Here is a 25938-nt window from a genome sequence, read left to right on the forward strand (position 1 = left end):
TTTAAGGACTTATACGACTATTGGCCTCTTTCTCTTCGGCTACAGCTACAGAAACCCATTACAAGTCTCATACCTTACCTAGCTCCCCCAACACTCACCTGCCTCACCAACCTATTCTGACACCATATCATACCCTTGCCCAACCTTCATGACCGATTCATATCTCGACAGACCCAACCCCATACCCAAGCTGAAATCTACTACCCATCTCCATAAATAACTTCTCAATCACACAGCATCTACTTAAGCAAACGAAGCTATACCCTAGACCCATAGGAAACCTATCTCCATAGCACCGTACATCCATCGCCTCCTTTTTCCCCTCTTCGGCCAGCACACCAAGCTTCTTCTTTGGTCCAGCTTGCTGCCTCCTTCACCTTGTATATCCCTCACTAGTTCACATGCATCCAACCCCATTAATGCTGACTCAACTAAACAATGATATCAATATGAAGCAATCTACGAAATAACAGCTTGTAGAGGCTAGGGACATGGCCTATTTAGAGGTTGTTTGGAGTATTTGGGTAAGATATTGGACTTGAGATTAGTGGGAAATGGTGTAATGATGGCGGAGGAAGGAGTAACTTTTTTGTTTTTTAAACCTAATTGAAACATATTTGATATTAAAATCTTGAATTTGCAATTTAGGGGGAGAGAAAATAAAGTGTAAAGTGAGAGTTTGGTTCTGTTACAGGATGGCGTTATGTGCACTTGGAGGAAGAAATTGGTGATGTGGTTATGTGCTCTTGGCATTATGTGTGAAGTGTGAGAACTGTGTTTTGTGCTCTTAACTTTCTGTCCTTTTTTAGTATGTAGAGATTAAGAAAAAACATTACGAGATCTTGTTTGTTTGTGCGCAAGATCATTGAGAATGTCAAGAAGGCACTTGAAGAGCCATGCTCGAGGGTCATGTTTTGCGTGAAAATAGGTTTATGTGGATTCGTCACTAGAGATGGGTTCTACGGAAGTAAGTTATCACTGGTAAGGAGGGTGTAACACCTTACCCCTCCGTAAGATATAACATGATCCCGTAGTATACTTAATGAATTACCATACTTCGCCTACTGATAAACCATTAAATACACTACAAGGGATTTTAAAACAATTTTGTCTTCTTTTTAAGGTGGTGAGAACTTTTAACAGGTATTAAAAACTTTTAAGTTCATTTTAAAAACTAGGTAAAAATTTTGGCCCTTTTTATTTTTCCATAAATTTTGTAAAAATTTCAGCAGAGTGCCGTCTATAATTAAGAAAAATTAAAAATTTAAAACCTGTAAAAAGCACTTCTAATAAATCACTTTACAAATCTCAACCTCCAAATAATCTCAAACCAACATCATCAATCACAATTCAACTCAAAATTCTCAGATCAAAACATTTCAAAATAATTCCATCAACATTGCATTCAATACAGCTAATTTACATTCACAAGTTTAATTTACATATATAAAATCTAAAAATATGATTATTACAATTTACTATACAACTGCTCAATTTTACATTAATACATATGACACTACGATATTTACATCAAAATAACTACAAGTGTATAAATAAATAAATACCCGTACAAAAGGTCAATGTAGTCCTCTTAATAGCAGCTCACTCTATTGCTTTCTCCTTGCCCTTATCTGCGATAGCAAAATAAACTATTGCTGAGTAAAATTTACTCAGTGGTGTACAATAAAAATTTAAAATACTATAAATAAAACATTTATTGACAAATCATAATTCAATCATTTCACAATCTCATTTCACAATTTTCAAATCACATTAATAATACAATTTTTTTAAATAATTTCATAAACACAGTGTTGCGAATCCATACACAACTTAAGTCATGACACAAAATTTCCAATCAATGCCGTGTTGTACACCATGACAAAGCAATCTACAACCTCACTAATCGAAATCAATGAAGGAGGTGGCTAGCTAGCTAATGAGTACTCATTTGATCTCAACCTCAACTGGTAAGCCAGAGAGAGAGGAAAATAATCAATCTCAACCCCATAAATGGAGGAGGAATAATATGGCATTTTCATGCTGAGTATGAATCCGAAATCAATTTAAAATAATTTGTTCAAGTATTACATGTAAAATCCAATCAATTTTCAAAGTCACATTTTCATTCACGAGGTGGTAACACAAAAGTTCTTAAACTCATAATTAATACATAAATTTTATTATACATACTAAATCAAATTTTCAATGAGAAAATGCTTAAATAAGGTTTATTGTCCACAATCTTGATTTGAGTCGCATTTAGGCCTTGACTCAATGTTCCTTATCTTTTCCCAAGTCTTTTTCAACTGAAACACGCAAATTACAGTGTTTCAGTATCATAACTCATAATAATTCCAACAATCTATTACATATTTATTTAATTGTATCCCTACATAGGCTTAAAATGGTATTATCTAAACTTTGCATTTTGAGTTTACTATTCATGGTACTATTCAAGACAAAATGTTAACTTTCTCATGCTTAATAGGTATGTGAATTCCAATTACACTCACATACCACATTTTGAGTACCTAATTTGTTCGCCTGGTTGCCATTTCAATTTCTAGGTCTCCTAAGAGAATTTTCAATTTTTCAGTTTTGGTCCCTTATTTTCACTGTTCCATTGGTCTGGTTACCGTGGAAATTTGTCTAAGTGTCCTTCATAAAAGTTATTCCTTATTGTCTTATCTTTAATTCCTTTTTTGAATCACTCCATTTGGAGTTTTGTAGCCCAAGATATAGTCATTTTTCTAAGGCTGGCCTGATTAGTTTAAACCCAGAATTCTGGGCACTTTCTTGGTTCTAGCAGTTTTGGTGTGCTAATTACAGCTCACTGTTTGGATAGGTTATGGTTAGAATTTGGGTTTGTGTTCTTTATAAAAGTTGTAGGGCTATGTCTTAGCTTTCCATCGTATAAAATTCAGGTCATTTGGACCTTCCTAGGCCAAGTTATGGCCAAATGAATAAATACTATTTATTTAGTCATTTTGATACAGTGGCAGTGCATATTATCCGGATTTAACCTAATTGTTCACTACCTTAATGTCATTTTTTGGGAATGGTTTCTAAATGAAAATTGTGTCATTATGTGTCTACTTTTATATCCAATTGACCTCACACTAATTGGATTGGTAGAATTTCAGTTTTTATCCCTGAAAGGGACCTAGGTCATACTGCCCAAAGGTGAACACTCTCCAATCTGAATTGAATTGCTTTTCTACTCATTCCAAAACATCTCAATTGGTCACAATTGACCATTTCTAACCTCAATTAGGGTCAATTGCATCAATTGACCATTTTCTTCAAATTTTCCCCTAATTTCATGAACTCAAGAACCCTAATTTTTGCAAATGGCTCAATTAGTACAATTAAAGTGCACAATCATCTTCTATACACTTAATTCAACTTAATTACCCTTTTAAATTCATCAAACTCAAGCAAACCCTAACTCCTTATGTGCTGGCTGAAATCCCCAAAGAGTCTAACAAGTTTGATTTGTTTCAATCTTTCTTCAATTCTAGGTTAATTCAACCATAAATACATGAATTTTACAGAAAAGTTACATGATGAACGAATAACCTTTTCTTTGAAGTTCAACTTCTCAATTCCTTCTCTTTCTTCCTTCCTTTTCTTCTTCATTCTTCTTTTCTAATTGCCAAAGTAAGGTTTAATCACTAATAATAGGGAATTTCTGGGAAAATTTGGGGGTTTAAAAAGCTTAAATTCAAGCTTTAATGGAGGACAAAAATAAAAAGAGAGAGAAATGGGAGAGGGAGTGGTCGGCTATGGAAGAAGACAATGAGGATTTTAATTTTTTTTCTTTTGTTTTTATGTATTTATCTTCCCTTTTTGACTTAGTCAAATTTTAATTAATTAATTTTTATTTTTGACTTCATGTATGACGTCACTAAGGTGAGGTCATAATCCAATTTTCATTTTGTTTTCTTTTTCTTTTATTTTTTCATTCTTTTTTAATTTAATTCTATATTCCGAAATGTTCATTTCTTAGATTTTATTAGACAGTTAGGTCATGAGTCACCTCTAGGGGTGAATTGACCAATTTGCCCATCGCCGGTCTGATCCGGTTTGTAAATAATTTGGTATTTCTTCTGAAAATCTAACCTAATTATTTGACCTACTTATAAACTCTTTTTTATGATTTTCTCTTTTCCACTAGCTTTGCCATAGACCTTAGGACTGTGGTGTCATAATTTCCCGTTCAAAATTATGATTATAGTTGACCTCGCAGTCACTTCCAGGTAAGGTCACCTATCGCTGTGACCTCCAGCTCATTTAACTTTTATGCTTTGTTTTTCTTATTTATACTTCACTATCTGGTACTCGCTATTTATTTTCATTAAGGGCTTTTCTAGGGGTCTTAAACATGGTTCTAATCTTCTTAATTGTCCGAATCGACACCGATCACTAGAACAGTGCATTACACATAGCTATGCATATAGGGGTGTTACAATTCTCTCCCCCCTTAAAATAAATTTCGTCTCAAAATGTTACCTGGTATCAGTCTCTGAGCAGCTATGGGTGCTGTTTCCTCATATCTTCCTCTCGTTCCCAAGTAGCTTCCTAGCCTAAATGATGGTTCCACAGCACTTTCACCAGTTGTATCTGCTTGTTCCTTAGCTGCTTCATCTCATATGCTAGAATTTCTATAGGTTCTTCCTCATATGTGAGGTCTGGGTTTACCTCAATCTCTTCTACTGGTAGTACATGAGATGGGTCTGATCGATACCTCCTCAACATAGACATATGGAAGACATTATGTATCTTCTCTAGCTCTGGAGGTAATGCCAAACAATATGCCAGAGGACCCACTCTTTCCAGAACCTCATATGGTCCAATGAAACGAGAACTCAGTTTCCCCTTTCTGCCAAATTTTATAATTTTCTTCCAAGGAAAAACTTTGAGGAATACCTTATCGCACACTATGTACTCAATATCTCTCCTCTTTATATCAATGTAGGACTTCTGACGGTCTGATGTAGCCTTGAGTCGATCTCTAATCAGTATAATCTTTTCCTCTGTCTGCTGAATAATTTCTGGCCCAATCATCTTTCTTTCTCCCACTTCATCCCAACACAGGGGAGTTCTGCACTTTCTACCATATAAAACTTTATATGGAGGCATTCAATGCTTGATTGATAGCTATTGTTGTAAGCAAACTCAATCAAAGGCAAGTGTGTATCCCAAATACCCTCAAACTCAATTACACAAGCCCATAGCATATCCTCCAATATCTGAATTACCCTCTCAAACTGGCCATCTGTCTATGGGTGGAATGTCGTGCTGAAGTTTAATCTAGTTCCTAGGGCTCTCTGAAGACTACCCTAGAATGTAACACCCCTATGTTCGGTAGTGCGTTCTACTATTTCGGTGACTAATGTCTATCCGGACAACTAGGATGCCCAGAACTACATTTAAATGTTAGTGAGGAGACATAAAATAATGAAATACAAGAAATTAAAATATAATAAAAATAAAAGGAAAAATAATAGCAATGAAATGAAACCAAGTTAAACGAGCCGAAAATCATAGCGATGGGTGACCGCACCGGGAATTTGCAGCGTGGACTGTTGACTAGCCCTGGACTGCGGGGAACCCTGGAAAATATTTTTAAAACTTAAATAAACATCTATTGAAGTATAAATTTCATTAGAAATATAAAAAAAAATTAATTAATTAATTAGTACAAAGAAAAACGAGAAATCGAGGAAACGACAAAACTCGGTATTATCGAAAAATTGGGAATGCAATCCGAATAGGGGCATTGTGGTCATTTGACATTCCGAGTTGCCTTTTGACCTAAATGTCCATTAAAAATAAATGATATTACACTTTGAAAATGTCATGAAAAATTAAAATGAGATACATTATGTAAATAGTGAAAGTGTGGTGGCCAAATTGCAAAAATTGAAAACTTTAAATAAATAACCATTAAATTATTCCTAAGTGCTCCACTAACTCTCATCTTGAGCCACCTATATAAGTAATTGGGACAGATTATTCCACTAAACCATTTCATTTTCTTCAAGCTTTCGTCCATGGCCAAAATGAAATCCTCCTAAATTCACCATGGCCGTTTCATGCATGAGCTCAAGTTCTCCATGATCAAGCCATTATTTCTTCAAGCTTCCTTTATGAAAAATGATCCTTACACCATGGGCAACCTATAGGCAGCAAAAAGGAGAGGAAATTTCAAGGATTTGTTAAGCTCAAGTTGAGGTTAGTGCTTAATATTTCCATTTTCCTTCATTAATCCTTGTTTTAAGCTTTGGGTAAGTTGAACTATAAAGAAAAATTGAGGAAATGATGAGTATTGGTGAACCTTAGTTTTGGCAGCCATGAAAATGCATGGTTAGTGACTTATTCTTACGTGTATTTGATGGGATTTAAGGTGGATTAACTCAAATGGAAGTTGTGGTAAGTGAATATCCAAGTATGTGTATGTTAGTGCTTGACTCAAGGGTTTAATAGTGGGACTTTGATGCTTTAGTAAACTGCCATGTTGGGAAGCCTTAAATATCATGAATTTGTGTGTGAGTTTATGAAATTTATCAATGAAATATGATGGTGTTGAATGGTGGGCAATTTGTGTAATTGCCATGGAAGTGTATGTGTGACATATGTGTTGTTGTACATTGAATTTGGGTGGATGTAAATGTTGAATTTTAATGGAGTATTGTGTGCATTGAGCACTTGAGTATTCTACCCAAAAATGCTTGCTGGAATTGTGTACAATATATATAGAAGTGCCATGATTAAATGTGGAAGTATTGGGAGGAGGAGGATTGTCAAAATTAGAAGTGTGATGTTCAAATGCAGGTTGTGTATGTTGGTAGCACCTAAATTAGGTCATAAGTGCAAAACTATGAACCCAATTTGTAACACCCCGTTTGCATAGCCTGGTAGATTTCACTGTTTCGGTAACCGGTGTCGGTCCGGATAATTAAGGGGATTAGAACCACACTTAAGACAATTAGAGAAGCCATAAACACAAATAATTAGTAATGTTCAAGTAGTTAAGTACAAATAAGAAAAACAGAACATAAGAAGTTAAACGAGCCGAGAGTCACAGCGATGGGTGACCTCCTTGGGAACGATTGCGAAGTCATTTTAAACTCAAATTTCGAACCGTAAAAAGTGACGCTGCAGTCCTTAGGACCCTTATGGACACAGTGGAAAAGAGAAAATCACGAAAAAGAACTGTTAAGTCAGTCAAATAATTAGGTCAGGGAACAGAAAGAAATATAAAATTATTTGCAAACCGGGATGAACCGGCGAGGGGCAATTTGGTCAATTGACCCCGAGAGCTGACTCCTGACCTAACTGTCAAATAAAATTAGAGAAAAGAAAATTTCGTAATCGAGAATTAAATTAAAAAACTAATAAAAAAAGAGAAAAAAAAGGAGGAAAAATCAAAAAGTAAAAAGGTGATGACATCATGCATGACCTCATGCATGATGCCATAACAAATTAATTAAATTATTTACTAAATTGGATTTTTGGTCTTCTAAAAGGGATAAAGATAAAAAAAAAAAAAAAAAGAAAACAAAAAGGTCTTCTTCTTCCTTCCATTTTGCCGCCCCATCTTCCTCCATAACTCCCATGAGAATTCTTCATCTAAGCTTGCATCTAAGCTTAAATTTCTTCACCCAATTTATATAACTCCCCTAAAAACCTCACTAGACCCTGCCATCTCAACTTAAGAACAAGAAAGAGGGAAGAAAGAAAGAGAACAATTGAAGATTTGAAGCTTTAAGTTGAGGTTAGTATGCTAAACTTCTTATTTTTCCATTTAAATGCATATGTGATGGTTGAAATGAGCTTAGAATTTATGAAATGAAATAAAAATATGGGGGAAGGATCATTGCTGAAATTCGGCCAGCTTGAAGAGGGGACATCAATTGTATGGTTTGATGTATTAGAATGAGTTAAAAGCTTTAATTAGTTGAATGATTAAGTTTGAAATTCCTAAATGTGATTGAATGTAACTAAGTAGTGAGATTAGGGTTTGAATGTTAGGGTTTATGAACCAAATTTTGGAGAAATGATTAAATGATGACTTTGGTCTATTGTGAGATGAAAAATGGTCAATAATGACCAAAAGAGATGTGTGGAAATTGTGAGAATGAAAGTTAAATTCGTAGGGCAAATGGTCATGCTGCTGGCAGTATGACCAAGCCAATTTTGAAGGACCAAAATGGAAATTTTACAAGTCCAATTGATATGCCACCAATTGGGGATGAAAATAGACATAAAATAGCACAATTTTCATTAAGGAACCATGGCCAAAAAATGACCAAAACTTAGTGAACCAATTGACCAAAGTGAAATGAGAGCAGGCTGCCACTGCACAAATTGACCAAATGAACAGTAATTATTCATTTGGTCATAACTCGAGCTAGGAAAGTCAAAATGACCTGAAATTTTACCAGTAATTAGATAAGATATAGATCTAAAACTTTCATGAAGAACACCAACTCAAATTATGCCATTAACCTAATCAAATGATTGAGCAAAGTTGAGTTACTGAACCTGCAAAACTGCAGATTTCCATTTGAACAGTAAAGTTCCAATGGCTATAACTCTCTCTAGAAAACTCCAATTTAGGCGATTCTTGAACCGATGGAAACCTAAGATATAGTAGAACATTTTGTATGAAGGAAATTAGACCAAATTATGGACTTAACTTGATCAAATTATTGAATGAAGTTGGATAAAAAATCTGCCAAAACCTAAATTGCAGCATGAACAGTGCATGTGAACAGTAATTGTATTTTGGCTATAACTTGAGCTACAAAACTCCAATTGGGGTGATCCAAAAATGAGAATATACTCAAGACAATAAGGAACATTTTCTATGAAGGAAGTTTTGCCAAATTCCAACAGTAAAAGGGCCAATGGAATAGTGCAACTTGGAACACCAAAACTGAAAATTTGACAATTTGGTCAAAAGGATTTAAGCTTTGAGAAAATGACCAAAACCAACAAATTTAAAGACTAAAATGTGGTATGTGGGTGAAGTTGGAGTTCCCATACCTATTAAGCCTTAGAAAGTCAACTATTTGACTTCAATAGTGTAGTGAATAGTAACCCGAAACACAAAAATTTCAAGAACGTCGAATTTAACACGTTAGAACTAGGTAAATGTGAAGCTAAATTTATTTTAGATTTGTGTTAAGTTTTAGTACTGAAACATTGTAAAATTGTGTATTTCAGTTGAAAAGAATATCGGGAAGGAACCCGAGGAACCGAGTCGATGCTAAGGGACGACTCGCTTGAGGTTTGTGCACAACATCACCATGTTTTAAAGTTCATTGATAAAGTGAATGAAATATGTATTTTACATTTGCTTCGAATTGTTGAAAATTTATTTGTGACATTATTTATGATGTTTTGACTTAAATTGTTGAAAGTTACTGTGTATATTTAAAATGACAATGTTCAGCAAATTGTTAAGATAAGTTTTGAAACCACAGTGTCATGACCATATATTTGAACACCTCACTAGCACGACTAGTGGGGGTAATTAGTTTCGAATTTTGATTCCTTCTCTGGAGAAGTGTTGAGGTGTGCCAGTAGAAGAGGATGTGAATGGATATCCATATATTTGAGCTAGCTAGCCTTGTGATGTGATTTCTCTTTAGCCTCTGGCTATTGAGATTCTATTTGTTTCGAATGGCATGATCTAACTGTGGGTTTTATGAAATGTGTTTTGATACTTCGAAATGAACGTGGTTTGCATTAAAATCTCATAATTCATGTTTTGTGTTTAATGCTCATGTTTAGTCAAATTTTTGAATAAATGTGATTTTATTTTTGCATAAAGATTATTTTAGTATGTTATGCACCACTGAGTCCTAGTACTCAGCGATAGCTTTATTCTTTGTCGCAGATCTGAGAGACTAGAGGAGCGTGATAATGCTAAAGATTGAGGATCATTGAGCCTAAAGTCTTCGGGTATAATTTATACCCTAATTATAAATATTTCTTTTGATGTATATATTGCACATAAATGTATGGACATGTAAAAATGGGTCTTGAGCAGTTGTATAAAATTTGTATAAAGTTGTAATATATATTGTAGTTTGAAATTCTCTTAATGTAAATTTTGTAATGATCTATTTAAATTGTTTTGTTTCTAACGAAATATGAATGGAACTATTTTATTTATTTTTGAATGAAATGGATTGTTAGTATTTTGATGATCATTGGATAGTGGATTGGAAATTGAAAGTCGATAAATGTGTTGAGAACTTGATTGAGATTGCGTATGAAATTGAAGTAGTTGTTGAGAAAATTTTTAGAAGTGCTTTTTACAGGTATTTAAAGAACTGGTTTCTCAAAATACAGACAGAACTCTGTCAAAATTTTTATAAAATTTGCGGAAAAATAAAATAGGCCAAAATTTCCAACTAGCTTTCAACTTAATTACATGTTTTAAATATTTATTAGAAATGCTCACCACTTATCAAAAAGAAGAAAATTGTTTTAAAATCCCTTGTAGGGTACTTAATGAATTATCGGTAGGTGAAGTTCGGTAGTTCATTAGGTATTCTACGGGATCATGTTATGCCTTACAGAGGGGTAAGGTGTTACACAATTGGTATGAGGCCAATGGGGATGAAACTAGACACCAAATAGGCCAAATTTCATGTAGAAATATTACCTAAATTTTGCCTAGAAGGTGACTTGAAAAATGACCAAATCCGGATTAGTGACTTGAAAGCCTGAAAATTGACCATTTGAGCAGCAGTTAGTTTTTTTACCATAACTTACTCAAAACAGGTCCAAATGACCTGAAATTTTTACCATGAATATTTTAGACATAGATCTACAATTCTTATGAAAACACCAAAGCCTAGAAATTGCCAGAACCAAGCTAAATAGCTTGCACAAGTTCGGGTACCAAAACTGGCCGAAATGAAAATGACCTAAAAATGACCTAAGCTTACCATTTTAGTGCATTCTGTCCAGCATTGGTAAATTGACCATATCTTGGTCTACACAACTCAAAATGACCTGAAAGTTTGCCCCACGTGCAATAAGACATAAACCTACAAGTTTGTAGTTTGGACCAAAACCCGAAAACCAAGGGAACTAGGTCGTCCGGCTAGGTCAAAATAGTACAACGAAATCTGGTAAATTGCAATAAAATGCAATACACTTGGAAATGAAATTGGTAACATATACCAATACTAAAGGGCTATAAAATGTGACATATTAGTAATATTAGAATTGACTCACTTAGAGTGCATCAAGGGTCAACATTGTAGGTTGACTAATGAAATGAATTGAAGGGAATAGTACCAAGAAAATTTAAATATTGGATTTTATTGTTAGAAACAAATTCATTAAGTACCGAAACACTTTAAATTGTGTGTTTCAGTTGAAAAGGATATTGAAAAGCATAAGGAACACTGAGTTAGGGCCAAAAGGCATTTATCAGAGGTCTGTGCACAATATTTTTTATATTCACTGCTTTTACTAGAAAATTTATTTGGAGAAATGAGTTATGAATAATTTTTTATTGTTTGGACTTTGAAAATTTTATTTGGAAATTATTGTGTTGCCTACTTTACAAATGGAAATTTTGAGATAAAATGTGATTTGTGGTTTGTATGAAATATTGTGATTTGGAATTGTTTTGATTCACACTTGGCATGACAATGTTACTATGTTCCTCCTCCATTTATGGGGTGAGTGTGACTATATTCCTCCCTCTTTGACTTGCCAGTCTGAGGTGAGGGTGGATGAGTACTCATTATCTAGCTAGCTTCCTCCCTCATTGATTTCGATTATTGGGGTGAGTGTGCCTTATCGTGGTGTACAACACGGCATGTTCATAAAAATTTGTGTCATGGTCTAAATTGTGTTATTAATTGGCAACACTGTGTTATTCAGTTATTTGATCAAATTGTGTTATTGATTGGCAACACTGTGTTATTCAGTTATTCGATCAAATTGTGTTATTGATTGGCAAAACTGTGTTATTCAGTTATTTGATCAAATGGTGTTATTGATTAGCAAAACTGTGTTATTCAATTGTTCAATCAAATTTATGTTATATGAACTTTGTAAATTGTCAAATGGAATTGTGAATTATTTGATTTGTAAATTGTCAATAAAAGTTTTATATATCGCATTTAAATTATTATTGTGCATCACTGAGTAAATTTTACTCAGCGATAACTTTTCATTGCTGTCGCAAGTAGACAGACGGACAGAGCAGCAGAGTAGGCTGCTTGTACTACATTTTGAGATTTCGCCGGGTATATCGAGTATACCATATTGTGTAGTTTTTGTTGTAATGTATGTGCACTGTATGTATATATTGTACTTGGTCTTGAGCAGTTGTAAACTAAAATTGTAAACTATTTTGGGCTATAAAAGAATTGTGATAAATTTATCTTATCTCAGTTTTTTTGGAAACACTAGAAAATTGATTGTTGAACTGAATTGATAATGTTGAGAAATTTATTGTGTTGAACAAATTATTGGAGTTTGGGATTGAGAAATTATATATTTGAATTTGAAGAACTGTTTTATTCAAAATACAGATGGCACTCTGCCAAAATTTTTACAGAAATTATTAATACTTTAAATTGTTATTTGGTTTCACTTTAGTAAAAGAAAATTTTTAATACCTGTTAAAAGTGCTCACCACTGTAAAAAGAAATAAGAAAATATTTAAAATCCCTTGTAGTGTATTTAATGGGTTATTAGTAGACGAAGTTTGGTAATTCATTAGGTATACTACGGGATCATGTTATGCCTTACAAAGGGGTAGGGTGTGACATGTTTTAGTGGTATCAGAGTTAGTTTTTAAATTCTGTTTTGACCTGTAATTTGAATATTCTTTCTTCATAGTACAACTGCTCGATGTCATTGTTTGATACATACAGTACATTATATTATAAATATGCACTAACAGGAGAAAATCTCCTTGTGTTGGTTGTATAGGAAATAGAAAATCCTGTGAAAAGATATGGAAGAGAAAAATGAGACAATATAACAGTCTGTTATAGCAGAAGTACAAGTTGAGGCCCCAGCTCCACAAAGTGTCGAAGGCCCGACTGTACTAGTTTTACCGGTACAAATTACTGCACAAATAGCTAAGCAAATGGCCACTTTCTTTCAATAAATGGCTGATACTCTGTCAGCTCAAGCTTAAGTATAAACCCAACCCCCACAAGGACAACATGAAATAAAGAAGAGGGAGAAACCTATGGGTCAGAGCTCGAGCAGTAATTTGGGGAAGAGAAAAGAATTGGAGCCTAACCCATTGTGAGAAGCATCATTATAAACTATATATTCTTTACCCGGTGTAGGTAAAGTCAGGAGTCAAACATCTCTTCAACTCATCAAAACTCTGCTGGCATTTATACGTCCACTGAAATTTCACATCTTTCCGAAGCAGCTTAGTCAGTGGAGAAGCTAACAAGGAAAATTCCTTCACAAATTAATGATAGTATCCAGCTAAACCCAGAAAACTATAAATTTCTGTGATATTCTTGGGTGGCTTCCAATTAAGGATAACTTCAATCTTGCTGGGATCTACCTTAATACCTTCTGCTGATACTATGTGCCCCATGAAAGAAATTTCTGTTAGCCAAAATTCACATTTCGATAATTTAGCGTATAGCTGTTTATCCCTCAAAGTCTATAGCACAATCCGCAGATGTCTATCATTCTCCTTTGCACTCTTAGAATAGACCAATATTTCATCAATGAATACCACCACAAACTGGTCGATGTATGGTCTGAAGATAGTGTTCATGAAATCCATAAATGCAGCTGAAGCATTAGTTAACCCAAATGGCATAACCAGGAACTCATAATGGCCATATCGAGTTCTGAAAGCAGTTTTTGGGATACTTTGCTCTTGCACTTTCAATTGATAATAATCCGATCTCAAGTCTATTTTGGAGAACACAGCTGCACCATTTAGTTGATCAAACAGGTAATCAATGCGGGGCAATGGGTATCTATTCTTTATTGTCACCTTATTCAACTGTCGGTAGTCAATACACAAGCAAAGAGTGCCATCTTTCTTCTTAACAAACAACATTAGCGCTTCCCAAGGTGACACACTAGGGAGAATGAAGCCCTTATCAAGCAACTCTTGCAACTGTATTTTCAATTCTTTTAGTTGTGCTAGTGCCATTCTGTATGGTGTTTTGGAGATTGGGTCTACAGCAGGCATAACATCAATCTCAAACTGCACTTCTCTTTCCGGAGGTAATCCTGGCAACTCATCAGGAAACGCATCCAAAAAGTCACATACAGTAGGGATGTCTTTTATTGCTGGACTCCCCACTTGGGTGTCTACCACATGTGCCAAGTATGCTTCACACCCTTTTCTGATCATTTTTTTTGAAGGGGTGGTTCTGGAGGAGGTGATGGAGGTGGAGGTAGCATACCTAGAAAAGCCATGTGCTGCTTCATCATCTCTTTTAACTATTTCTGCTTATCTCTGGTTTCCATAACAAGATCAAAGAGTTGATCATGACGATCCTTAAGGGTATCAAGACCAAATTCGAGCTTCCTGTCCACAAAATATACATCATCACTAAGCCTCTCAAGATAGGTGAATAAGGCTTTAATGTTGAAGGGAGAAGGTGCTGTGGAGGAAGAAGGTCCAGCTGTAGATAGTGTTGGCTGTGCAGATTCTGCTGGGGTATCCTGTGTAGATTGAGTAGGTAGTGCAGGTTCAACAGAAGGCTGTTGGACTACTGGTGCAGATTGTGCCTCTGGTTGTGCAGATGGTCCTGTATCTGTTACTGGTTGAGCAGTGTTAGATGGTGGCAAACTGAATCCAGTTTTGGATAAGTGAGTAGCATCAAAATATAGAGTGTCTGAAATTACTGGTACAGGATGCTCTTCCGGATCAAAACCAAAATGTTTAGCTATAACAGTTATGAGCCCACCCATGACTATATCACCTACAGATTTGGTAGCAATATGTAACACATGCTCACAGAAGAAGTAACCAGGAGATATTTTGACTTTGTGAAAAGCACACCATAGCATGAACAAGTCAGATTTTCCAATAGCACCAGAACTAGTCCCTCGGCCTAAGATAGTGCTAGTAATAAGCCTATGGATAAATCTAAGTGCTGGGTCTATTATTTGGAAGGTCTTGGATCTGTCAGCATAAAAACTCTGAGATTGGTTTGTAATACTTCTCCAAAATTGAACAGCATTCCAAACACCTTTATTTGCTACCTCTATGCCAGTATATGGTACTTTAAATAATCCATCAATAGCAAACCCAAAAATACTATGAAATTGGTCTAATGATAGCTCTCTATTTTGCCTCAAGCACCTAATTTTCATAGTTGGCATGTAATCTATCTCATGCAATTTCAGAGTAGCAGAAAATGAGGAAATAAATTCCAAAACTAGGGCTGGATAAACTAGTTCTTATTTATGCACAAATTCCATCCAACCTAGACCATCAAGGTAGGCAATAACATTATCAAATAAACCAACTGATTGGAGGGCATATGCAGAAATGTACCTAGTGGGTTGCACTTTTTTGTCCTTTAGCCTCTTAAAAGTTGCCTTATGGGTTGCATCAGGAAGGGGCCAAGGTAGTTTGGATACCTGTGATGCCACTGCTGAATGTTGCTTCTTGCTAGAGGAGGGTGATTTGGCTTGTGGGGTAGAGCTAGAAACGCCAACCCCCTGTCTTATGGAAGCGAAAGTTTTGGGGTTTTTGGGTGTAGGCTCTGAAAGTGGAGTAGCAGGTGGGTCTTTTCATTTTGCAAGAGGTGGTGCAGAGGCCATGGGTCGGGTTGATTTCAACAGGATTCTCCTCTTATAAGTGGATGTAGGAGGAGGTGGAGGGGTTTGTTATAGAGGAGAATCGAGATTGGGGGCTTGCATTGCTAGGGGCGTGACTTGGAGAGGAGGGCCTTGAGGGGAAAGGGGAGGTGTTTCCATGGTGGTGGTCGACGATGGTGGGAATGGAGGAGGGAAGAAAAAAGTAAAAGAGAGAAAGGGATATTAGGGTTTCGGTCGGCGAAAAAAAGGGTGTGGGGAGAAGGATTAATGCCGAGAAAAATGAACAGGAGGGAGGTTGTGAACAGAAACGACGGGAAGTGGGAGGTGGGAAAGTGGGGTGCCAAAAATTTTGATTTGCACAGGACGTGCGATTTTCTGCATAAGGGGAGAATGGGTGTGCATAAGTTATACACTCTCTTATGCAAGTTTCGGCAGAAAATGGGAAGTCTGAAAAATTGGTGTGCATAACTTATGCACTCTCTTATGCAAGTTTCGGCGGAAAATGAAATCCCAGAAAATTTGTTTATGCAAAAGTGTATAAGCTATGCACTTGGTCATGCAGATTTCGGTAGAAAATGAAAATGCAGGATTTGAATTTATGCAAGAGTGCATAAGTTATGCACACACTTATGCAAGTTTTGGCAGAAATTGAAAATTGGCAAAAATGTGGCGGTGCAGAATTGCATAAGTTATGCACACCCTTATACAGATTTCGGTAAGAAATGAAATGGTAAAAATTTGGTTATGCAGGATTGCATAAGTTATGCAAGAGCTTATACAGGTTTTGGCAGAAAAGAAAAATGGCAAAAAATGAGACTTGAAAGCTGCATAAGTTATGCAGTTACTTATGCACATTTCAACAAGATTCAGATTACAATAAAATGCTTTGCAAGTTTGAAAAATACACAAGAATGAAGAAATGTAACCCTGTGAAGTATAAATCATGAGAAATTATCATAAAAAACACATTAATATATGCAGAATTCATCACAATTGCACCATACAAGCTTGTAGAAGAAAGTTCTGCATAAGAGACATATGTGAGTTATGTCATTTCAACTCAAACCTGCAAATTAACATTCTAGCACATTAAAGCTTAATAAAAATCTGCACAAAATTGCACTTATCCATAAAAGAAAATAGACTCTCCAAGTTATGCCAAGAAAATGCAGCATGTGCACATTGAATCACACAACCCAATTAAGTTCAGAACTACTAAAATAACCCACTTACCATCATATTAACATGATAAGCACAATTACATAAAAGTTATACATCTAACCTCAACAAAGAAGCAAATACCATAAGCTGCAGACCCTTTTTGCTAAAAATTTTCTGCATAAGCCAAGAAGGGGTTCTGCACAGGTTATGCAATGAAAATAAACCAATCTTGGGAGAGTTAATGGGTAAATTATCAGATTAAGAGTTACTCCCCAACAATGCAACAACCTTCATCCATTGAAATACATTTATAAAGGACAAGATTCAACAATGTCAAAAATTGAATTTAGGGAGATTTAAGACAAAAACAAAAGTAATGCAAATAAAGGTAAATCAACAAAAGCAAAATAAAAGAACTTGGGGTGCCTCCCAAGAGCGCTAATTTATAGTCCTTAGCTGGACTCTTCATGCATTTCACTAAAAAGGAGGTGAGGGATCAGAGAGCTTGTAACAACTTGCTCCCTTTATTGGGTCTCCAGTTATGTAATGTTTCAATCTATGCCCATTGACCTTAAAATTCCCAGATTTTTCACTCCAAATTTCAATATCTCCATAAGGGAAAACCTTAGAAACTCTATATGGACCAGTCCACCTTGATTTAAGTTTTCTAGGGAACAATTTCAATCTTGAGTTGAACAATAAAACTGAATCACCTTCTTTAAATTCCTTTTTCCTAAGATGCTTATCATGCCAAACTTTAGTTCTTTCTTTATAAATACAGGCACTTTCATAGGCATCCATCCCCAATTCTTCAAGCTCATTAAGTTGCAATAGCCTCTTCTCACCAGCTTGCTTGAGATCAAAATTCAAGGTCTGAATGGCCCAATATGCTCTATGCTCTAGCTCCACAGGTAAATGACAAGACTTATCATACACCAACCTAAAGGGAGTAGTTCCTATAGGGGTTTTGTAAGCAGTCCTATATGCCCATAAAGCATCATCTAGTTTGACAGACCAACCTTTCAGAGAATTGCTCATTGTTTTCTCCAAGATATGTTTGAGTTCTCTGTTAGAAATTTCAACTTGTCTTGAAGTTTGAGGATAGTATGGGGTAGCTATCTTATGCATTACACCATATTTCCTCATTAAGCTCTCAAATTGCTTATTACAAAAATGTGAACCCCCATCACTAATTACAGCCCTTGGAGCTCCAAATCTACTCAAGACAAATTTTTTCAAGAATTTCACTACCACCTTAGCATCCTTAGTTGGAGTTGCAATAGCTTCTACCCACTTTGACACCTAGTTAACTCCAACTAGAATGTATTTATTACCAAATGAAGGAGGAAATGGGCCCATAAAATCTATTCCCCATACATCGAATAATTCCACCTCAAGAATATTATTTAGGGGCATTTCATCTCTTTTTGATAGATTTCCACTCCTTTGACATTTATCGCATTCTAACACAAATTTCCTTACATCCTTAAAAAGGTTTGGCCAAAAGAAACCAGCCTACAGAATTTTACTAGTTGTTTTAGAGATTCCAAAGTGTCCTCCATAATCAGAAGCATAGCAATGATGCATAACATTCTCTATCTCCTCATCAGGAATACATCTTCTTATTAAACCATCACAACATCTCCTAAAGAGTAAAGGATCATCCCATCTATAAAATTTTGCCTCATGCAAAAACTTTTTCTTTTATTGCCATGTCATTCCTAGAGGTAAAACTCCACAAGATAGATAATTCACCAAGTCTGCATACCAAGGTAGTTTAGCAACAAGAAAGAAAAGTTATTCATCCAAGAAAAACTCATCAATAGGGACTTCATTCATTTCTTCATCATCCAATTTCAACCTACTAAGATTATCCGCAACTACATTTTCAGCTCCCTTCTTATCTCTAATTTCCAAATCAAACTCTTATAGCATCAGAATCCACCTAATGAGCCTAGGTTTAGCCTTCTTTTTACGAAGTAAATACCTAATAGCAGCATGATTTGAAAATACAACCACCTTTGAGTCAATAATGTAAGGTCTGAACTTTTCCGATGCAAAGACAATTGCTAAGAATTCCTTTTCAGTTGTTGCATAATTTGTTTGAGCCTCATCCAGTGTTCTACTTGCATAATAAATAGCAAAAGCCTTTTTGTCCTTTCTTTGACCAAGAACAGCTCTAATTGCAAAGTTGTTAGCATCACACATAATTTCAAAAGGTAGGTTCCAATCAGGCGGTTGCATGATTGGTGTAGTGATAAGAGCTTGCTTTAACCTACAAAAGGCATCCAAACACTCTTGGTCAAATACAAATGGTATGTCATGACTTAACAAATTAGACAAAGGTTTGGTTATTTTAGAAAAATCATTGATAAAGTGTTTGTAGAACCCGGCATGCCCTAAAAAACCTTGAATTCCTTTAACATTGGTAGGAGGAGCCATCTTCTCTATCACTTCAACCTTGGCTTTATCAACCTCTATTCCTCTGTTAGACACCAAATGTCCAAGCACTATCCCTTCCTGAACCATAAAATGACACTTTTTCCAGTTTAACACAAGGTCAGTATCTACACATCACTGCAAAACTTTAGAAAGGTTAGCCAAGCATATGTCAAATGAAGATCCATAAATAGAAAAGTCATCCATAAAAACCTCTATTACATCTTCAATGAATCCTGAGAAGATTGCCATCATGCACCTTTGAAAAGTGGCTGGTGCATTACACAACCCAAATGGCGTCCTTCTATAGGCAAAGGTTCCATATGGATAAGTAAAAGTGGTTTTCTCTTGATCATTTGGATGGATAGGGATTTGGAAAAATCTCGAATACCCATCTAAATAGCAAAAATAAGAATGCCTAGCCAGTCTTTCTAACATTTGATCAATGAAGGGAAGTTAAAAATGGTATTTTCTAGTGGCAATATTTAATTTTCTGTAATCTATGCACATTCGCCAACTAGTCACTGTTCTGGTGGGAATTAATTCGTTATTTTCATTTTTTACCACTGTCATTCCACCTTTTTTTGGGACAACATGTACTGGACTCACCCAAGTACTGTCTGAGATAGGATATATGATCTCTGCATCAAGCAACTTCAAAATTTCTTTTTTAACAACTTCTTTCATATTTGGGTTCAACCTCCTCTGATGTTCAATAGATGGCTTACAATTTTCTTCCAAAATAATTCTATGCATGCAAAAGTGTGGACTTATTCCCTTAATGTCATCTATGGTATATCCTAAAACTTTCCTAAATTGCCTCAACACTCTTGACAACTTATCAACCTCTAAAGTGCTCAAGTTTGCATTTACAATTACTGGATAAGTGTTATTGGTGACAAGAAATTCATACCTGAGCTAAGAAGGAAGTTGCTTAAGTTCTACCTTAGGTGCATCTTCTTCCTTGAATGATGGTTGCTTAGATTCGACTTTTTCCTTTTGTGTGAGTTGAAAAACTAGAGCAGAAATGAATGGTGGACTACCCTCTAAATGTAAAGCATATGCAGCCACATGAGGGTTGTCATAGTCTATGCTTCCTCCATGAACTAAGCAATTTTCAAGTGGATCTTCCGGATATCTCTTTCTGAAGTGTTCTTCAACCAGCTCATCAATAATATCAATTCTCAAACAAGTATCAGCTTCAGAATGATGTTTCTTCATAGTGTTATTAATATTGAAAACCAATTGATCTTCACCAATCTAAGAGTCAATTTTTCTCCCTTAACATTAATTAATGCTCCTGCTGTAGCTAGAAAGGGCCTTCCCAAGATAATTGGGATATTAGAATCCTCTTCCATGTCCAAGATGACAAATTCAATAGGTATATAGAACTTCCCAACCTTTAGAGGCACATTCTCCAAAATCCCTTCAGGATATTTAATTGATCTGTCAGCTATCTGAAGAGAAATGTGGGTTGACTTAAGATCTCCCATATTGAGCTTCTCATAAATGGAGAGGGGCATAAGGCTAACACTAGCCCCTAAATCATATAAAGCTTTTGTAGAACATGATTCCCCAATGTGGCATGGAATTGAAAAACTCCGTGGATCCTTGAGCTTTGCAGGAAGTTTCCTTTAGAGGATAGCACTGTATTCTTCTATCAAAGCTACAGTTTCATGGTCTTCAAGTTTCCTCTTGTTTGAGAGAATTTCTTTTAAAAATTTTGCATAAGAAGGCATTTGTGAAAGAGCATCAATAAAAGGCACATTTATGTATAGCTTCTTCAAAACCTCTAAGAACTTTCCAAATTGCTTATCAAGATTGTCTTTTTGAAATCTTTGTGGAAAGGGAAGCTGTGACTTGTAAGGCTCTGGAGGTATATACTTATCTTCCTTCTCTTCAATTTTCTCTTTACCCTTTTCTGCACTTTCTTTCTTACTTTCTTGTTTTTCACTCTCATCAATTTTTTTCTCATTTTCTCTCTTCTCGCTATTTTCACTTTTCTCATTTTTTTCACTCTTCTCATTATTTACAACCTTCCCACTTCTTAAAGTAATAGCTTGACACTGTTCTCTTAGGTTTTTCGATTGACTTAGAAGTTTCCCAAAAGACTTGGTACCTGAGGAAGATGCTTGTTGTGCAATCTGATTTTTCAACATTCTGTTATATGTTTGCATCTGTTCTAGCCTTGCTTTCATCTCTCTCATCTCTTCATCATGCTTAGTTTGGTTTGCAAGAATCTGTTGTAATAAAGCTTCTGTGGTGAAACTTTGTTCTTGCTGTTTTGGTGGAGGATTCATATTTCTCTGCTGAAAATTAGGCAATGGTTGCCTATTTTGCTGATATGGAATTCCTTATTGCTGTTGTGGCTGAAGATTCTGATTTGGGACTTGACTTTGCTGATTTCCCCATGAAAAGTTGGGATGATTCCTCTAAGTTGGATTATAAGTTTGAGAATAAGGATTCCCCATTTGTTTGTTTCCATAATTACCAACATATGCAACTTGCTCTCCATAGTCTACTCCACAGCTGGTAGTTCCTTCTGCATACGCAACTTATTGTGAACTTCCAAATAATGATGATGAACTAACCAACATACTTAAATCTTCCATCTTCTTAGCTAAAACATTTGTAAGTGCATCAAACTTTGCATTAATCATGTTGAATGGATCAAGGTCATACATTCCAGCAGCTTGCCTCTTTTGAGTTTGAGTTGGTCCTCTTGGACTACTCCAAAGATGAGTATTCTTTGCAATTTTCTCCAATAGCTCATAAGCTTCATCTTCATGCTTCATAATAAATTCTCCTCCTGTTTGAGCATCAATAATCCCTCTAATTGCAGGAGTAACATTGGTGTAAAAATTCTGATTTATCATCCATTTTAGGATGGCATGATATGGGCGTTGTCTCTTTAATTCCTTCCATCTCATCCATGATTCATAGAGAGTTTCATCTTCCCTTGGTCTGAAAGCTGTCATTTGATTCCTCAATTCTTGAGTTTTTCCAGGTGGAAAATATTGTGCAAGAAATGCATCAATGAGTTGCTCCCAATTTGTAATGGAGTTGTGAGGTAAAGAATCAAGCCAATCCAATGCTCTATCCTTCAAAGAGAATGGGAATAGCTTCAATCTTGCTGCGTCATCAGATACTCCAGGTTGTTTTTGCATATCACAAATCATAGCAAATTTCTTTAAATGTGTGTGTGGATTTTCAGAAGGATGTCCCCCAAATTGGGAATTTTGAATCATTTGAAGAACCCCAAAATCCATCTTGTAACTATTTGCATCAATTCTTGGTCTTGCTATACTCTCTCTCAAGTCATCAAAACGAGGAAATGCATGATCCATCATACTTCCCCTAGGCACATTAGCATTTACAACCTCTTCACCTTGGGCTGCATTTTCATTATTTCGATCATTTCCAGCATTACCACCATCAATTCTAATTCTTTCATCAGCCATGTCTGCTTCAATTTCAGTTTCTCTCAAGGCTTCTTTCCTTTTTCTAGTTTCTTTCTTGTTGGCTCTATAAAATTTCTCAATTTCAGGATTAAACAATAAGGATGTGTCACTTGTGCTTCTAGCTCTTCTCATAAAAGATTAAGAGTACCTAAAAAAAAAACACAAAATGAAAAGATAACAAAGATAAAACTATAAACAACTAAAATACTCAAGAATTCAGTTTTAAACAAACAACTCCTCGACAATGGCGCCAAAAACTTGATGTGGCCTAACTGCAAGTGCACGGGTCGTACAAGTAATATAGAAAAGATATCGTTCCCACGAGGAGTTGTGTCAATGATTGAATTTTTGATATAAAAAATTTTGACTAATTTGAACTATTTTGAAATTAAAGCAATAAATTGATAGAAATTAGAGTGTGAAATTTATATGAGCAAAATTAATAATCTATTCAATAATGTAATGATTTAACTAAATTTGCATCAAATTAAAATAAGCAAATTGAAATATGGCAAGATTTAAAATAGCAAGTAATTAAATTCAATTAGAAATTAATAATGATAAAAGAGCCAATTCCGAATTTCGGGGGTTCATATTCAAGCTATTTTGGGAATTTTTAAATTGGTTACCCAATCTTATGGAATTTATCGATTTTAAGGAGATTAATTCTTAAATCCTTTGAATACCCTTTCGAGTGAGACAAAGAGTGCCTTAATCAATCTAATCTTACTTTCGTAGAGTTAAAATTAATCAAGACCCATTAAGTTCCTTAATTAATCTGTAAATCCTCTTAATCGTTAGTCTATTTCTAGATCTAAGTTAATTAAGTCCAATTTCTTGATTATCTATCATAAGGTTTTCTCCTTTCGGTGCTTCAACCATTGATTAAGAATAACAATTAATGAGATCCTACACTAAGCATATCATTGAGCACACAAGAAATGAATAAAACTCATTAAAACCACAAAATATAGATTACCCAAACAAAATCCACAAAATATCTCAAATATTACATCCCAACTCTAGAATCTAATGAAAACTACTCACTATCCATAACATTTATAAGAAATTCTGAGTTAATATGGAAATAAGTCTTTAATCTAAGCTAAGAACTAAGAAACTCAATATAAGAAAGGTAGGAAATATGCAAGAAAGGAAAGAAATCTCCAAATCTGGTCTGGAAATGGAGAGGTGACGTTTTGCTCCCTCTTTTTGACTCTTCCCCTGCTGCTGCTTCCTTTTTTGTCTCCCCCCCCCCCCCCCTCCTTTCCAAAATGAGATAATGGCCTATTTATATCTTTTTCTGACAAGTAGCCCTAAAATGGTGTGTTTGAGCTGTGTTTTTCATGTGAGAATCTTCTGCCAGCTCATTATGAAGACTCTACAAAACTGCATAACTTATACAGTCCCTTATGTAGTTTTCGACAGGTTTCTGTGCCCTCTGTGTGAAGCTACATAAGCAAGGAGCAAGTTTGCATAAGTCATATGCAGATTTCGGCAGGAAAGGAAAAATTGCTTCTTCTCCTTGTGCAGAACTGCACAACTTATGCGGCAAGTTATACGCAATTTAGCCACTGCATAATTCAACTTTCAAACTTGTTTTTGATATCTTTGGCTGTAGAAATCACTCCTCATTGGCAAAATTTCCTTTTTTAGTCCCTCAAAAACACCATTTTTCCTACAAAACAAAGTAAAATTATAAATTAATCCAAAAATTGGCAATCATGAAAAACTATCTAAATAATTAATAAAATTAGCTAAAAGTGACTAACAATCAAATAAAATGGCCATAAAATTAAACCTAAATGACTATGCAAAATGCATGTATCATCTGTCCTTCGCTGGTATGTTGAGATTAAGGAAGAACATTAAGGGATTTTGTTTGTTTGTGTGCAGGATCATTGAGAATACCAAGAAGGCACTTGAAGAGCCATGCTCGATGGTCACGTTTTATGTGGAAATAGGTTTGAGTGAGTTGTCACTGGCAAGGAGACATGGACAACGAGAATATGTGTGAGAAAGAAGGTAGAGAGAGAACAAGAAAGAAAGATTGTAGAGAGAGAAATTAATTATAAAATAATATTTTTAATTTATTAAGTATTAAATTAAGAGAGATAATATAATTGTTTATTATAATAAATGTCATGTGAACCAAAATTACCTGAAAATTGGCTATTAAAGGTTATGGAGTTTATGTTATTTAAATTAAAGACCGAATTTTTTTTTTTGTTATCAAATAAAGAGGAGGTATCTTATTATTACATATCTCTAAGTTGAAGTACCATCAGTGTAATTTACCCGACAAAAATATAATTCCTCCTCATACTATGGAAAGTAGACCCATGTGATTGTGAGATAATGAGTTAACTCTTCTATTTGAAGAGGGGATTGATAATTCAGTACTTTTAAAGTACTCCCTTACTTACATATGAACTGATCTCACTCTTTTTATAATAAGGAGCAGCTGAATTTTTGTGTTTATAGAAAATATATTTTTTAATACTTTTGAGAAACATTTTATCCCATAAAAACATTGAAAAGATGTAGTGCAATATCATTAAATTTGTCAAAATTACTATATTAGGGTAACATCTTTTTTTTTTTGTCTACTTCAACCCATCTCATTTTTCCTCTTCCTTTTTCGCTCTTCTAGTTTAGAAACTAGTATTTTATAAGAATTTAATTTAATTAATCTCTTTTTTTTTGTCAATTTTAATATTTAAAATTAAAAAAAAATTAATTCTTTATATTTTAAAAAATATAAAAATCAAATATAATTGTGTAAAAATTCAATTGAATTCCATCCTTGGAAATGATTTATTATGAGGGAAGCCTCTCAGATTTTATTTTGAAGATCTCTTATTTTCTCCCCATTTTCTGTTTCTAGAGATTCACCGTCCCTTTTTCATTTAAAAACATAAACCCATAAACTTAAATAAAAAAAATATATATATAACATAAGGGTGCAATTGAGAAGCGACGATGTGATTGTAGCTTCATTAAATTTATCAAAATAATGAAAATATTGTAAGTGTAAAATTATTAAAATTAAACTTTTTTTATATGATTA

General features: G+C 34.8%; 1 non-coding gene across 1 annotated transcript; it reads left to right on the forward strand.

Moving 5' to 3' along the window:
• Positions 1-22293: 22293 nt before the first annotated feature.
• On the forward strand, positions 22294-22400 carry LOC131180461 (small nucleolar RNA R71). Its single transcript, XR_009149232.1, has one exon. It is a non-coding gene; the product is annotated as a small nucleolar RNA R71 (small nucleolar RNA).
• Positions 22401-25938: the final 3538 nt, after the last annotated feature.

The sequence above is a fragment of the Hevea brasiliensis genome, chromosome 5 (genome assembly GCF_030052815.1).
Source record: "Hevea brasiliensis isolate MT/VB/25A 57/8 chromosome 5, ASM3005281v1, whole genome shotgun sequence".
Lineage (NCBI taxonomy): Eukaryota > Viridiplantae > Streptophyta > Magnoliopsida > Malpighiales > Euphorbiaceae > Hevea > Hevea brasiliensis.